We start from the raw sequence: 16,467 nt of genomic DNA, 5'->3' as shown, positions 1-16,467 counted from the left end.
TTTTGAAATCAACACATCAATGAATAAAGCCTGTAGCCTTTAAACGACTCCTAGGTATCAGTCCCGCTCAGCTACACGTGGATTCATTTGATCATGGAACAAAATTCCACAGGGCGGACTGTCTGTTTTCCTGGAGCAGCTCTTCTGAAGCCAGGCCCAAGAGACCTGCAGGCCTGTCCCGGCTATGCACCCCCATAGCTCTTCTGGATGCCAGGGAGAGGGCCTGAAGGGTGGAGGTCACATCCTTGCCCACCAACAGGGGGGCATCAGACTCCTAAAGGGACAGCTCTTCAGGGGTAGCCAGAAAGAGGCACTGGGCTCCTGCTCTTTCAGCTGGGAAGTTGCCAGGGACCATCTCCAAAGTTATGGTGATATTCCCAGACAATTATTACAACTAATTGAGCACTTATGATAAGCAACCCAGGGGTACCCCTTGGCACTCTACAAATATCTAGCTGTCATTGCAGCTACTGATATTTTTAGGGCTTATTAGGTCCAAGGCTCTGGGCTAAGTGCTCTACAGAGGTTTTTTTTTTTCTGAATTTAACCTTTTCACAACTTCTGTGAAGTAGGAACTATTATTATTATTATTACTCCCATTTTACTGATGGAGAAACTGAGGCTCCGAAAGGCAAACTGGTCGTGGCCACACAGCAGGTGGCAGAGCCAGGGGATCAGGCTGTCTCCAAATACCATTTCTTCTTCCCTCCCTCCTTTCCTTCCCTCTCGGCTTCTTCTGAACATTATTTTTAATTATGCAAAGAAAACGCCACATTTTTCTAAAAATCCAGACCATATGGATAGACTACAAATCTCCATCCTTCCTCGTCTCCCATCCTAATAGGTGCCGAGAAATACAGTTTTAATTGCATTTTTGAAGCTTCTGATTTGGTTTTTAAGTTGCTTTTTGAATAAGCGCTAGATCCCCGCGGCTCAGAAGCCACTGTAGCTCTCCAGCTCTGTCTCCACCCTGTTCCTCACCGGCCACCCCGCTCACTCACAGGGGACCGCGGGGCTCCTTTGCCACATCTCCTCCCACAGCGCCTTCATTTACTTACACGCGTTCACAAGCGCTCCTGCTGATTTTCCCCGCTTTGGGCCCCAAACACAGCACAGCCTACATACTGTTCTGCATCCTCCACAGTTGTTCATTAACCATTGTTCCATACCGAGCCTCGCATTCTGGGTTCTGGGAAGGAAAGGGGTAGAGGCCCGGCCCCGGCCGATCCTTCCACAAGGAGGCATTTGTTCTGTGACGCTCTCTTATCTTCCTTCCTGCAGCTCGTTCCCAACCCCTCGGTCTGGCTCCGCTGCTGGCATCGCGGGCTGGGCCCTGGACGTCTAGGTCTCCTCCCTGGTCTCGCCACTTACCTGCTGCCCTGTAGGCCACTGTCATCATGACCTTTGGCCTTCCCGCTCTGCCAGTAGGCCCTGCATGGTACAGAGGCACCAGCGTGCTCTCGGTATCAGACAGAGGTCTAAGCTGTGGCATTGCTGGAGGTTAGGGGCAGGCGCTTCATGGGCACTGCGGGTGGACACCGCCGAGGGGCTGCAGCTTCTTGGAGCAGAAGGAGCAGTGAGCCCAGAAGGGCTTACTCACGCCGTCCCCACACCGACCCTCCCGCGGCCTCTGACCCAGCCCTGCCCTGCTCCTCTGTGCACCCAAACCGGGTGACTCACTGTGACCTTGATCCCAGCTGCTCCCCCAGAAGGGCAGCCCTGCCACCCACCCCTCCCTTGGGAACCAAAGCTGACAACGCCTTCTCCTGCCCTGGCCCTGCCCTCGGCAGCCCTACCTGACCAGGGAATCCACCTTCTGGGAATCAGACCGAAAATTAAAGGCTTCGTTGAGTTTTTTCCAACACTGAAATCAGAAGCTACTGCCTTAGTGGTGACTAACGTTGTCCCTGGAGCTGCTTTCAGTTCATCCTGAATTCACTGAGTAGTACTAATGGAGCACCTACTATGTGCCAGGCACTGTTCTAGGTCAGAATGGAGCCCCAGCTCTCATGGGACTTACACAGAGTGCAGTCAGTTAAGTTAAGCCCCCCATACCACACGAGGTGTACGTACGTGCGTATCTGTGAATGGGACGTTGACAGAACACCCGTAGATGAACAGGTTGTTGATCACCTGCTGCAGTGAGGAAGACCACACACCGTGGGGGAACCAAGGGGTGTCTCATTATGGGGGCGTTAGAAGGACCCAAAAACGAGGTTTGGGCTCTGGCTGAGTGGTCTGGCAGAGGCGGAGGAAGATGGGGTTTGCTCTGGACTGGGTGCAGTCAGAAAGCAAGAATGAGTCTGTGACAGGGCATCTCAATAAATTTCATCTAAAAGGATAGAGGGCAGATCGAGGTCAAAGCTGCCATGAATAAAGAGGCGGCAATCACCCATCTGACCGGAGGTGGGTGTTCAGTACTTTGTGACCTGGACAATGCTCAGGTTTTGCTGACCCACAAAGGACAACAGAGGGCTCTTGTTTTTGTCCTGACCCAGTGTGGTTACAAAGTGGTCTTGTCTGTTGCTGGTGTGCTGGGAAATTGCTTCTGCTCAGCAGGAGAATAGCAAGGCCTAGCTGGGTATGCCGGGCCATCCCCTACACGCCGCTCTATCTATAAGCAAAATATAACTTCAGGAGAAAGTAAGGGCTGGGGAGGCACGGAGTGAGGCGAGGGATGGCCGGGGCGGGGAATGTGGTGACCTTACAGAAGGTAGCAGGGAGGCCTGTGTGGTAAGATAACACCTGAGCGGAAACCTGAAGAAGGAAGGGAGGGCACCACCTGGACAGCTGGCGGAAGAGCTTTCTGGATGGAGCTGGCGAAAGCAGCGACCCCCAACGGGAATAGGCTTGGCTTGTTTGAGGCCCACGCCAAAGGGTCAGTGGGCCTGGAGCAGAGCGGGTGAGGGTGGGGAGGTGCAAGATGAAGCGTGAGGGGTGGTCCCGGCCAGGTGGGGTCAGAGCTGGCGGCCAGCATCAGGACGTCGGTCCTCACTCTGAGGTGGGAGCCACTGGAGGATTTTGAGGGGAGGAGGGACACCGTCACGTCATGTTGTAAAAAGACCCCGTCGGCTGCTGTGTTGAGCAAGGGCGGAAGCAGGGAGATGGGTCCAGAGGCCGCTGCGAGGACCCGGGGAAGAAATGATGGGAATCTGGGCCAGCTTGGTGGTGCCAGGCAAGTGGCTAAGGGCTCAGACTGAACAAGGATTAGAGCAGGGGGTACTAGAAAGGGGTCCCAAGGGTTTTTATTTGAGCAAACGGATTAGGTGGTTATCTAACAGCTACCAGCGTAAGCTCTGACAGCCTTTCTCTTTTTTGTAAGGCAAGTGCCCGACTTAAGCTTTGACTGCTGAAGCATCCACTTCACATATTTGGGATGTTAACTCCTTACAGGATATATCATTTGCAAATATCATCTCCCATTCAGCAAGTTGCTTTTTCATTTTGTTAATGGTTTCCCTTGCTGTGCAAAAGCACTTTAGTTTGATGTCGTCCCACTTGTTAATTTTTGCATTTGTTGCCATGTCTGAGGAGATGGATCCCCCAAAATATTGCTACCGAACATATCCCCCAAAATATTCAAGGGCTTAACTGCCTATGTTTCTCTTTTAGGAGTTCTATGGCTTCAGATTTACATTTAGGTCTTTAATCCATTTTGAGTTTATTTTGTATATAGTGTAAGAAAATAGGCTAGTTTCTTTCTTTCACATGTAGCTGTCCAGTTTTTCACATCATTTATTGAAGAGACTGTCTTTTCCCTATTGTTAATCTTGCCTCCTTTGTCATACATTAATTGAACATATAACTGCGGTAAAGATGATGTAATATACATTACATATGTATCATACACACACACACACACACACACAATGGAATATTACTCAGCCACAAGCAAGAATGAAACCCTGCCATTTGCAACAACATGTATAAGCCAGAGGGTCTTATGCTAAGTAAAGTAAGTCAGACAAAAATAAATACCATGTGATTTCACTTATATGTGGAATCTAAAACACAAAACAAATGAATGAATGAAACAAAACAGACTCATATATAGAAAGAACTGGTGGTTGACAGAAGGTGAGGGAATGGGTGAAATAGGTAAAGGGGGTAAAGAGGTACAAACTTCCAGTTATAAGAGAAGCAAGTCACAGGGACAGAAGTACAGAGCAGGGAATATAGTCAATAATATTGTAATGACTTCACAGGCTGCCTCCTACTCCAAGTTCCCACTGTTCTGGAGATCTTGGTTGGTTTCAGTAACTGACCATTGGGCCATTTGATTTTTGTCTTCTCCAGGCTTTACATTCTGGCTCTTATGTCTTAAATGCACCAATAAGGAGTGAGCCCATGAAACCCTAGGCCCCCACCCTCAACCCCAATAAGAGCAGAACCCCCAGCTCATTTGCATACATCCTCTCTCTACTTGTGTCCCTGCTGTCTGGCCCCAGGTATGCTGTGTCATTTCCTGGTCTTATAAGTAATAAACCTTTATTTTTTTCAGTTTCCTGATGGATGTTGCTGTAGGTCGTCTTACAACCATAATAAGAACCACAAGGGCTGGTCCGACCACAACACTGGCTTTTGATGGGCACACAAAACAGTTGTCCTACCAAGAGATGAGAATGCCCACAGGAGGAGCAGGATTTTTTTTTTCAGGGTAGTGTATCAGGAGATCAATGGGGGCATGTTAAGATGAGGTGGCCTCTGCATCCCAATGAAGACATCGAGCACATGGTTGTACCTGTGGGCCTGGAGCTCATGGAGAAGTCGGGGTGGCAGTACAGATTTGGGAGTCGCTGGTATTCATATGAGCATAAGGCATGGGCCTACATGAAATCTCCTAGAGGGCACATGTAGGTAGGCAAGAGGTCTTATGCATGTGCACTCAGTTCCCAGGCACTCCATACCTGGACTTCTGGGGAGTGAGGAGCAATCAGCACAGAAGCCTGAAAAGGAACATCCAGACAGGCAGAAGAACCCAGAGTTCAGCAATCTATTCATCAATTTGTATTGAATTCTGTACATCATCTCAGAATTTCTCAGACTTTAGATTCTGAACCCCTAGAATACTGGACATGCAGATGGCAAAAGACAAAGTGTTGGCCACGACTGTTGGTTGGCACCAAGAATCTGTTCCCTCTTTCTTGGTAAAAGAGAACCCTGATTCTGCTTGAAGAGGCAATGCACTCATATAATATCTACATAAAATGTAAATGGAAGTATTATGTGGGATTTCTGCAGTCTGCTTAAATGGAGCTAACATGGTTGGATGGCAAACATATGCTCTTCTACTCTTTTTCTTTCCTGCTATCTGAAATATGGATGTTATAGTTGGTACTCCAGCAGCCATTTTGGACCATGAGGCAATCTCAAATGGAAACCATGCATTAAGAATGGCAGAATGGAAATACAGGAGCCCATGGTCTTGATAACTGTGGAGTTGCCAACCAGTCCCAGACTACTTAACTTTAGCTTTATTATGCATGAACAGGAAACAAACTTTGATCTTTTTAAAATTCAATTATTTTAGGTTTTCTGTCATATGTAGCAAAAGCTAATTCTAACTGATATAAAGTATAGTCATAGTATTTCAAAACTGTGTAGACAGCTTGTCCAAGGAACCAAAGATTCAGAGGGGCGTGGTCCATGCCCTCCCCAAACCCCCTGTGCTGCGGGGTGGACTAACAGGTAAGCAGGTCATTCCAACACTGGCTGGTAGGGGGCGTGATGGTGATTACGCTCAAGAGTACAATGAGGAATGAACCAGGGGCCAAAGCAAACTTCATGTCTTTTCCCTTCAAATCATACCTAAATTCAATAACATGTGTTCTTCGTCTGATTTTGTTGCATTGCCTATGTTTGAGTTTCATATATTCCATACCTAATTTGGGCCTTGGAGTTGAGAAGTGGGAAAATGATAATGTGGACCAGATTTTAGATAGTTGATGCTTATAATTTCAGAGAGAACCTGAATGGAATAATAAGCAATGGTTATGAACTTGCTAAGAATCAATTTTGTATGCAGAGCTTCATCCAACCAACAATTATATAAATATTCTAGCTCTAGAAAATTGGCAGAGTGCTTACACTACAAATGTGATCGGTGTCATTTCTTTAATGGCCCAATTATTTTGATGCGCTTTTCCTCTTGGAAGGCACCTTAACAGCACACTTGGCTTCTTACCTTTGGCCAAGAGTGCTCTTAAATATCAGAACCCTTGTGTCTTAAGCATCTCCAGATCTAGGCCAAATGGAGACACAAACCTGATTGAGCCCTTGCTGGGTGCCAAGACTATTACATATGTTCTCTTATTTAATTTTTTATAATAACCCCGCAAGATAGGTGCTAGAATCCTACTTTCTCCAGGAAGAAACCAACACTCAGAGAGCCTGAGCCATCGGCCTCCAGTCCTATAAAGCTTGAGGGGCAGAGGCCAGAATCAAATCCCAGATCTCAGGCTGCCTCCCTCTACACCATACTGCTCCCCCCACCAGCCCCCCAGTTGCCTCCCCTGGTGGTGTCTTCCCCGTCATCTCACAGCCTTTAAAGCCTGGAGAGATCTCTTTCGTCCAATCTAAACAACTTTCTACCCACAGCCTCTCCTTCCCAGTTTCCACCTGTCATACCCCACCCCTCCTCCGAACCGAATCTTCTGTTCACTCTCCTCCCCCTCCAAGCCTTCCCTGCGCCGCCCACCTCTGCTTCCTAGGAATCTCTCTGCCCTTAGGGCGCTTACCACTTTCTGTACCTGCGCTTTTTGTGTCCTTAAGTGACCTACGTGAATTACCAATTTTCAGTGGAATGGGGAAAAGAAAGGACACTTACCGCGCACGTACTTTGTTATAGGAATTTGTCCTCTTTACTCCGTAAATAATCACATGAGGACTTTTTACTGCCACGAAACAGATGAAGACACTGGATACACAGCCACCTGGAGTGGTGGAATGGGAAATTATAAATCAGTTTACCCCCTTCCACGACTATCACATCGCGCAGGCGTCTAGTAAACGTTTGCAGAATCAGTTAATGAAGGTATGAATGGATGAATACTTGAAGGTTGGCTTACGAAAGGAATTTAGAAATGCCACGGGTAGGAGAGCTAAAGTACCCTGAAAATTACATATTCCAAGTGTAGACCGGGTTAATAGCTGCAGAAAACCCCAAACACTGCCCAGGGTAAAAAAAAAAAAAAAGGGTTTCTTAACACTTTCATAGCTAAAAGCGTGGCTCCGCAGACCGGGTACAGAAGAGGCATCGCAGTCTACAAAGTTCCCTCCTTCGGACAGCTCTAGATCACCGTGGGGTTTTGTTCCCAAACTTCGGCCGCGGGCGCGGGCAGGTCTGTCCCTTTAAGAATCTGGCAGAAATCCTTTTCCTCTCACTGCCCCGCCCCCTCGCGGTACCGGCGCGGCCCGGGCGCCCGCCCTTTTCTTCCCCGATGGCTGAACTACGGGTTCGGTCGCCCATCAGTCACAAAGCCCCCGCCTATGATTGGTTTCGGGCCGGAGGCGGGGCGGGCAGGCTGGAGAAACTAGTTTGTTGGCAGCGCCGGGGCTGCACCGCGGCGGCGGCGCGGTGGGATCGGAGGCGAGCCGGGGGAGGGGAGCGGCGGCGGCGGATCCTCGCGCAGGCGACGAGCGGCTTCTGAGGGCGGCAGCAGGTCGGGGGCTGGGGGCGCGGCGGGCGGCGGCGCCCCGAGCGGTGAGTATCCAGCCGGGCTGTGGGCGCTGTGCTCGGGCCGATCTAGCTGCGCGCCTGCCACCGGCGCTGGCACTTGTTCCCAACGACGGGCCGGGCCGGGGCGCAGCGTCCTGCGCGCCCCACCGTGGGAGCCCCGGCAGAGGGAGCTTCCACGGCGCCGCGTGCCCGGGGGAGAGCCCGGGGTGGGGGCGCTTGGGTCCCCGGAGCCGCCCCGGCCACCGCGGGGTCTAAGAGGCAGGAGCCGGGGACAATGGTGGGGAAGGGGACTAGTCAGCCATCGCCTCCCAGCGCCGGCCGCTCCCTCCTCGTGCGCCTGGGGACCCGGCGAGGGTATTTGCTGAGAGCTCCGGGCGAGGGAATGAATTGTTTTGCAAATGGATGTTGCGCGCGGGAGCAGCCGTTCTTTCCCCTGGGGAGTGGTTGATTCATTGAGTCCGCTGGCTCTCTTTTTAAAAATTACTATTGATCCTCGAAAGCGGACGCTTTGAGGATGTGCGCCGCCGGCCGGCGAAGTCCCCGCGCACCGCACGCCGAGGGCCGGATGGCTCCCGCCTCGTGCTGAGCTGGAGCGAGGGGTTTAAGCCGGGAGGTGTCCACGCGAGCCGGCCCAGACTCCGCCGCCGTCTGCCGCCCACCTGGCAGGGCCCGTTGCCTCCGTTTAGAGAGCTGTGTAACAGCAAGAGCGTAGTCCCAGGCCGTAAGGCCCACCCACCTGCCTGGGGTGGCGGCCACCCTAGCATGCCCGGGGCAAGTCCCCTCCAGCCCAGCTGCGGCACCCCACCTTGTTCGCGCACACCCCCTTCCTCTCTCCCCGCTCCTAGGTGCTGGAGAAGCTTTTCCTTAGAAAGACTGCCCCCGGGGGCACCCTGCACTATTTTGTGCTGCTGCTTCAAAGCCCCCACAGTTCATTTCCACTATCTTTGAGCAAAGATAAGTCTTCATAGAGGCCTGATCAAAGGGATTGCAATGGGGGCGGGGCCGCAGGTTTAACCAGGGCGCCCTTAGGTCTTGCCGGGTTGCTTTGAGCAGGGGAAGGCCCCGCGAGCTTTGGCCCTACCTGGTGAGTCAGGACAGAGAACACCTTCTGGTTTCACTCTGGCTGTGTGACGAAGGGAGGGAAGTTGCCCTGGGAGAGAAAGCAGGAACCCCACCTTCTTATCATGGACTAGACTGTGGTGAAGGTGACTTGGGGCCAGGTCCTCTGGGATCCTGGGCCTCGGTTTCCCCGTTCATGGGGGATCGATGCTCCCTGGGTCCAGGTGCACTGTTAGGATTCCTAAGGAATGTTGGTGACGGCTTGCATTGGCGGGCTGGGGAGGAATAGGATACAAGGTCCACACCACTGGCAGCAGACCTGGTGTCCTTTGAAGACCATGGTCCTTGGGTCCCCAAGCTGTGCCTGTGGAGGTTGATGGAGTCAATCTTCCAGATCCAGAAGCCGTCTTGGTCTTGAGTCATTGTATTTGTCAGGAAGTAACTCCAGGGAGGTTGTTAAAAGGAAGGTAGAGAAAAATGGTTGAAACCTTCATCCTGAGGCCTTGGCTACAGCTGAATCTCTTTGTGATGCAGACAGAGGTGCTGTGGGCCAGTCCCACACCACATCAGAGGCAGCATCTGCAGCCCAAAGCCCCTTAATGGCCTCTTTAACCTGCAGGCGTCCAGCGTGGGAGAGCAGGAAGAGAAGAGGGAGATTGCCCAGGCCAGGGACTGCCTAGCCTGCAGGGAAAGCAGCTTGGCTCTGCCCGTCTAACACTGTGATGCTCAAGAGCGTGGGAGGAGGAGTGTCATTTAGTGGGTGGTTTGTTTGTCACTCAGTGACTGATTCATTGTTTGAAGGGTTTGGTTGGGACCTTCAGGGAACTCCTGAACAGGGTGTGCTGGCATGCGGGTGAGGCCCCCAACACATCAAGGGGGGCACAGTACCCCAATGATTCTGGCAGCAGGGACCCGAGGTGGGGCGACACAGGAGGGGCACAGGTGGCGAACCCTTCCTGGAGAGACGATGCCTGATTAAGATGGAAATGAGGCATGCCTCAGTCCAGATTCCAGGCCCTGGGACAGCTGCCTTCTCCCTTGTCTTGCCAATGGGTTTCTGCCCCAGACACATTTCTATGTGACCAAAGAAATGATAGAACGTTCTTGGGGTGAAAGGGTTATACCCAACTTTATTCCCATGGTGGCAGGTCAATCACTAGAATCCCGTCCACTCAGAGCGAGTCTGCAGGCAGCAAGCCAGGCTCTGCCCGCACAGCCGTCCTCTGGCTCTGTCCTTGACGCTGCCACTTCAGCCTCTGCTCTGCGCTCCTGCAGCCATGCCACCGTGTTGCCCAGAGCACCGGGTGGAGCTCTTTATATACAGTCAATAACGTATTGCCCACATGTGTGTAGTGAGCTAGCCAACCAGGGCCAGGTGAGACTCCTGACCACGGGAACCTTCACTTTATCCACACTCCACCCCTCCAGGATTCTCGCATCTCAGTCTGTGTGCCCTCAATCCTCTGCAGTGGTCCCTGTGCGAGAAAGCTGAGCATTGTAACCAAATTCCATAATAACAAGAGGCTACGACAATATACAAATAACAAAATTACAACAAATTATAATAACCCTCAAGCCTGAGGAGATCCATTGCCAAGGGGTCATCCTGGCTGTGTTCAAACCAGTTCCACTCAGAGGAGTTAACCAAGGCCATGGGGGGCCTTCCGGTACCCACCTTCTCCAGCCCCTGCAGCGGGAAGCCGTGCAGACACGCAGGCCGATCTTGCTGCTCTATCTCCGCCTCTGCTTCGTCCTCAGCAGCCGGAGCCGCCGCTCCGGCCTCAGTTGTCGCCGCAGCTCCGGTCCACTTTCTTCCCGTCTGCTCCTGCCTTTTCACGCCAGCCCACACCTGGGTCCTCGGGACCCTCACGGGGCCCTTTAAATCCCTCCTCCGAGCAGCAGACCGTGTTTCCCTTTGTGCCTGAGCCTGGGGACAGAAGCAGAGCACAGAGTGTCCCCCGACCTGCGGAGGGGCCCGCGCCTCCCCGGGAGGAGCCCGCGGTTGCCGAGTCCGTCGGGCTCTCCACCAGCTTCCAGCCAGGTGGGGTCCCCACCGAGGAGGGGCCTCCGCCCCCACCCGTTCGTCAGACCTCCGCTCCCCCATTTCTGGGGCTGGCGGCTGCACTGCATCCCTCCCCTGCCCAGGGGCACCTGCAGCCTCCGTGCTCCTTCCTCCGGGGCCGCTGCTCCTTCTCGGGCCGCCTCCTCTCGGGCCTTTACAATTCCCACAGCACTTGGTAGCGGCGCCATTTCAGGCAGCAACAAATTCTCTTTCTCTTGGGTGGACCCCAGTCCCCCACCCCTTCCCAGTGCCACACGTCCACAGGGGGACACCCGAGCGTCTCCCCGTCCGTAGGGGCAGCTGCTGAAACACTCCTTCCAGGAGGGCACCTGTTCTTTTTCCTGGGTCACCCATGAACCCTGCTGACTTCACCAGTTGTCTTGCCAATGGGTTTCAGCCCCAGGCAAGCTCACTATGGATTCAATGTGACCAAAGAAATGACAGTAGAACGTTCTTGGAGTGAAAGGGTTTATACCCAACTTTCTTTCCATGTGGCAGGTCAGTCACTAGAACCCCTTTCACTCAGAGCGAGTCTGCAGGCAGCAAGCGGGCCTTGCCTCTGGACCTCTGTCCTCGGCGCTGCCACCACTCCAGTCTCGTCTCTGCTCTCCTGCAGCCTTGCAGCCCTGCCACTGTGTTGCCCAGAGCACCGGGCGGACCTCTTTAAATAGTCAATAAGAATGTATTGCCCACACGTGTGTAGTGAGCTAGCCAACCAGGGCCAGGTGAGAATCCTGGCCACAGGAACCTTCACTCTATCCACATCCCTTCACCCACACATACTTCTAGAAGCCCATTCCCTGCCGACTTCCAGGCAGGTGCAGGTTGAGGTCTGGGAGGATGGGGTGGGGAGGGGGTGGGCAATGGCCAGGTTCACCTGGGACCGTGTTGGTCTAGGCTGTGGAGTCGGCAGTCCCGGGGAGTCCCCAGGGAGATGGATGACTTCTGAATGCAGCCACTGCTCAGGAGGTCCGCAAAATAGGAGCCCACAGCCTGAGCCCTGGGAGCCTGTGGCCCAGCCCACAGCGTAGGTATGGCCTGGCCAGGGAGGGGGTGGGCAGGGCTAGCAGGAGAAAATAGCCAGACACAAGTGAATTGGCTGACTGAGATACTGGTTTTCATCTAATGTGGTAGATTTCATAATTGAACTGCCTCAGGCAGCCAGGGCTGTCAAAGCATTTTCCCAGCAAGAAAACAGTTGGGGTGGCCGGGGGCCGGGAGAACCTGTGCACCCCCAGCTTTTACTCACAGTGTCCAGGCAGGACTTTCCCCTGAGTAATCTGGGTCTGTCCCAGGTGATGGACACGGGCCCAGCCTCTTCTCTGGACCACCTGGCCCTTGAGCAGCACTGCCTGCCCCATCCCAGTCTACAGGTAGCTAACTGATGCCTGTCCCACCTTCTCAGCCACCTGCAGGACTGACAGGTCGCTTGGCAGTGAGGAGCAGGAGCAGGTGCCCTGGGGCTGGGGGCAGAGGAAGGGCTCCTGGGTGGGAGGGCTCCCTGTGAGGACTCTTCAGCACAAGGTTGGGAAGGAGCATGGAGTGAGACCCAGAACTGGCTTCAGATACTGCCTGGGTGTCCGCCATCAGCCCTCTCCTAGGGCCCGGCCACCTCCGCCCACCCCAGCCCACACCCTGCAGCTCTGACAGACTGTTCTTTCTTACTGCTAAACCTTCCCTTCCAAGCCCTGTCCAGTGCTCTTTTAGATGAAAAAGGATAAGCATGTGTGGCTTACTGACCTGTGTTTAAAATTAAAAGTGTCAGCTCTCTGGTCTCAGAAATCCCATTGGGAAATTTCACTGTTATTTCTTGCAAATACCTAGAAATCTTCCCAGCCATTCTCCCCCACACTGGTCTTCTGCACCCCTGGGTTGAATGGGGTCTGGATGAGGCCTTCTGGGCCACACCTTGTTCAGTGTGACAGGCCCAAGGCCGGCTTCACCTCTTCACCATCCTCCAGTTGGAACCCTCACACCTGGAACCTGCTGGCGGAAAGAGCAGTCAGGTGGGGGTCTGGGAGTCCTGCTCTTCCCCCACCTGGGTGTGTGACTTCCTGCAGATTCCCTTACCTTTATGGACCTCGATTTGCTCTTCCGTAAAAAGGATGGGTGCTTTCTGTACAATGCTTCTGTTCAGTGTTTTGCTATGAATTCTCTAAAGTTCCTGCAGCCTCGGATGCTAAGTGGTTTTATATACGGCTTGAGTTACCTGCTTAGTCCTCCTGGGCAGGAAGAGTTTGACAGGTTGCCACCAGAGCAGAGGGGCCGAATTAGAAGTCAGGAATCCGGAGGTCTGGCTCCAGCTCTGCCCCTGATGTGCCCTGCGGGGCTTGGGGCAAGTCACTTTCCCTCTCTTGGCACTATTTTCTCTACCTATAGAAAGAGGGGTGCAGTAGGCAAGCTCCCTGTTCCCTTTCCTTTCTTGTGAAAGGAAACGGGGCCAGACGTTCCCAGTAAGTCCCTCAGTTCCCTGCCTCAGTCCCCTGCCCTGGAGCTTAGAGCCCAGGTGTGAAGGGCCTGTGGACGAAGGGCTAGTGAAACCAGAGGATGGGGTCAAGGAAGAAGCAAGCTGGGCCCAAAGGAAGGTGGTGTGTGGGTAATCATTTCTCACGGTTGCTCTTGGTGGTCCTTGGCTGGGAGCTGGACAGCAGGTGTGGGAGCACTTTAGGGTGACCCCCCCAACCCAGGAGCAGAGAGGGATCACGAGGGAGCCCAGGGGGACAGGAGGAGGACGCTTGGCTTTGCCAAGGAGGTGCCTGCAAGACCAGTTGGATGGGTGCTCTCTTTAGCAGGCCAGAGTGCAGCAGAGCCGGGAGAACTGCGTCTTCTGCTGCTGGACGGAGGGCCGTGTCACCCTGGTCCTCACCGTGTCTCCCTACTCACCTCTGTCTGCCAACAGACCCCTTCAGCGGTCAGCCGAGCCATCAGAGGAGGATGCGGGGTTGGGAAATTAACAAAAAGCCTGGCTTATTTTCTGCACGCTCCTTTGGGTCGCCAAGGAGAGGCTGACCACAGATCAATCTAAGCTGAATGGAGCTTATTTCCTAATTAAGGTAAGAGAAGCTTTGCCCATTCAAACTCTAGGACTCAGCAAAGCCTTCACTCTGCAAACTCATCTTTGAAATGAGGCCCTTCTAAGCCCTGCCCTGTGCCCTGCCAGGCTGCTGTGCGTGGCACGTGCGCACACATTCCTGAAAGTTCGTTTTATGCTGAAAAGCCCTGCAGACATCATGGGTTTTACTGGTGAAAGCCATCCATCTGAGGCCCAGAATATGCGAGTAAATCCCAGTGTTTCTGAATGGCCAGTGTGTCTAGGGGAGGGGCTGGGGTGGCCTTAGGTGGCAGGGACGTCTGCCTGGCATCTCTGAGATGCTGAGAGTCTCACCTGGCCTGGGAGAGAAGTCAGAGCTGGCCCGCTCGATGTGGTCCTTCCTCTCCCACCTGCATGGACAAAGAAATGAGCCAGGGGGGCAGGGACAGTTCTCTGGCCAGTCCATAAAGCAGCTCAGAAAGGGGCTTGGGCCACCACAGCCTCATTCCCGTTTACCTGTTGGTGGAGGCAGAGGCTGGAGCGCCTGGAACTTGATGAATTTCCATGTTATTGCTTTGGGAGTCCCGTCTGTTTTCCTGTCACAGGAGGTTTTAAAACAAGCAAAAGATGTATGAAAGGGCCCTCGTGCTTGAGTTGGAGACAGGACGGGAAGACCAGGCCTGCGTGGTCCCTGGGCAGCAGCAGGCCCTATGTGGGGGAGCCCAGGGTCTAGCAGTCCGGTGACTTGGGCCCCTGGCAGAATCCCCTGGGATCCAGGTGCCTGGGGACAGTATAGCCAGGCTCTCCCGTCATTCCCCGCGTGGGCTCCGTGTAACACGGCTCACCCCCACCCTTGGGGGCAGCATCCAGGCCGGGCTGCGATTCCCCTGCAGCCATGGGGCTGACGGGCCCGAGGTCCCAGTGGAGGCTTGTGTTGCTGCCACCAGCCCGACCTGGTTGGTTTAGCTGTGGGGGACACTAGGCCACAGATAGGAAGGTGGACAGGCATGGGGGGAGGGTAACGGTGAGCCGATGACCACAGGGAGGGTGGGAACCAGCGGGTTTTGGCAGGGACGCCTCCCACCTTCGAACCCCTCCAGCTACCGGGCAGGAGGGGAGAGTGGCAGGAAGCCTGGGAACGGGCAAGGGTCTCCGTTTAGCAGACACTCCCTGAGTCTGAGGGCCGGGTTCTTCATGACGGGAGCGACGGGGGCATCTCCCTCGGGGGCTGGCTCAAGGGGGATCTGGGAGCAGGGACACTGCGGGGCTGCTCTCGCTGGCCGTCCTGGGTCCAGCTCGCGGGCGCTCCGTGGAGTCAGTGAGACTGAACCGGCACGTTTCTTTTCAGGCACCAGGACCGACTGGTGTATCTGTGGTGCGGGAAGCTGGACTTGCTATTTTTACCACTCCAACGAGGCCTCTTTACTGGAAGGAACAATTACAAGCAAAATGTCAGGGTCTGGTGGCCAGCTGAGCCCTGGGAGGCTGCTGCAAGCTGAGGCAGAGGCCACCGTGCGAGGCATTCGCACGTGGACGCGCACCTACCCTGCTTGCTGGGTGCCTCCTCTGAGCTGCCTGCAGTGTCTAGATTTTTACCCCTAGGCAAAAAAAGAGGCCTTTGCTGCATTTTTCCCGGGTAATTATAGCCAAACACCTTATACTTGGCTGGTCATGCAGCTGTGGAGCCAACCCGGGGAACAGTAAGTCTCTGTTCCTCACTGCCCAGGAGGCTGAAAATTTGTTAAATGATGATTTTGAGAACTACTATATGATACTCAGATGCTAAGTGCTAGGGTAGTGATGGGTCCCTGCTCCCTAGCATCAGACGGGCAGCCGTTTAGGAATGCAGAAGGTGCGGGTCGGCACCAACCCTTTGGACAAGCACCCAATGTGTCTTTAATGTATGGGCAGTGTGGCGAGAGGCCACACAGGGCTCATCTTAGATTTTGTTGTTGCATAGCAAGTCACCACAAACTTAATGGCTTAAAAAATACCTATTTTTTAGCTCACAGTTCTGTAGGTCAGAAGCCTGGGCTGGCTTGACTGGGGTGCTCTGTTGAGGATCTCACAAGTCCAAGGTCAAGCTATCACCTGGGCTGGGCTCTTATTCTGAGTCTCTGGGGGAGAATCTCCTGTGTTCATTCACGTTGTTGGCAGAATGGATTTCCTAGTGGTTGTAGGACTGAGGTCCCCCTTTCCTCAATGATCTCGGTGTCTAGAGGCTACAGCATTCCATGCCACGTGGCCCCCTCCAGCCCTCCCAAGCCAGCATGGGGGCATCAGATCCTTTCCTGTCTCAGATCTCTGACATTAACTTTCTGCGATCAGCAGGAGAATGCTCTGCTTTAAAGGGCTTCTGTCATTAGGTCAGGGTTCCCCCCACCCCCGCAGATAATCTCCCCGTTTTAAGGTCACCTGCTTAGTTAGTACGTCATTAATCACACCTGCAAATCCCTTTGCCGTGCAGATGACGTGGACACAGGAGTGAGACCCCCGTGGAGAGCAGGAAGCCATCTTCGAATTTTCCCACCACGGGGCTCTTGCCAACGGGGCTGCAACAGTGATAATATTAATAACAGCAGCTCTTATGAATTGAGTGAATTTTGTGTGTCCCACTGTGCTAAGCTCTGGACGTGA

At 53.6% G+C, this 16,467-nt stretch overlaps 1 protein-coding gene and 1 long non-coding RNA gene across 4 annotated transcripts in view; one reads left to right on the top strand and one right to left on the bottom strand.

The window, feature by feature from the left end:
* Positions 1 to 1,094: 1,094 nt before the first annotated feature.
* Positions 1,095 to 10,664, bottom strand: LOC118935555 (uncharacterized). The gene is made up of 4 exons (XR_005033886.2): positions 10,413 to 10,664; positions 6,827 to 6,932; positions 6,185 to 6,241; positions 1,095 to 1,189 (listed from the first exon to the last, which is right to left on the bottom strand). It is a non-coding gene; the product is annotated as an uncharacterized LOC118935555 (long non-coding RNA).
* The window catches only part of KLHL25 (kelch like family member 25), a 31,271-nt gene continuing 22,354 nt past the window's right edge, over positions 7,551 to 16,467 (top strand). For all 3 annotated transcript variants that reach the window (XM_036931969.2, XM_057494717.1, XM_036931967.2), the window contains exon 1: positions 7,551 to 7,702. The gene's annotated coding sequence lies outside the window, so the exon portion shown is untranslated. The remainder of the gene's footprint in view (positions 7,703 to 16,467) is intronic.

The sequence above is a fragment of the Manis pentadactyla genome, chromosome 18 (assembly GCF_030020395.1).
Source record: "Manis pentadactyla isolate mManPen7 chromosome 18, mManPen7.hap1, whole genome shotgun sequence".
Taxonomy (NCBI): domain Eukaryota; kingdom Metazoa; phylum Chordata; class Mammalia; order Pholidota; family Manidae; genus Manis; species Manis pentadactyla.
This window is presented reverse-complemented; position numbering and strand designations above follow the sequence as displayed.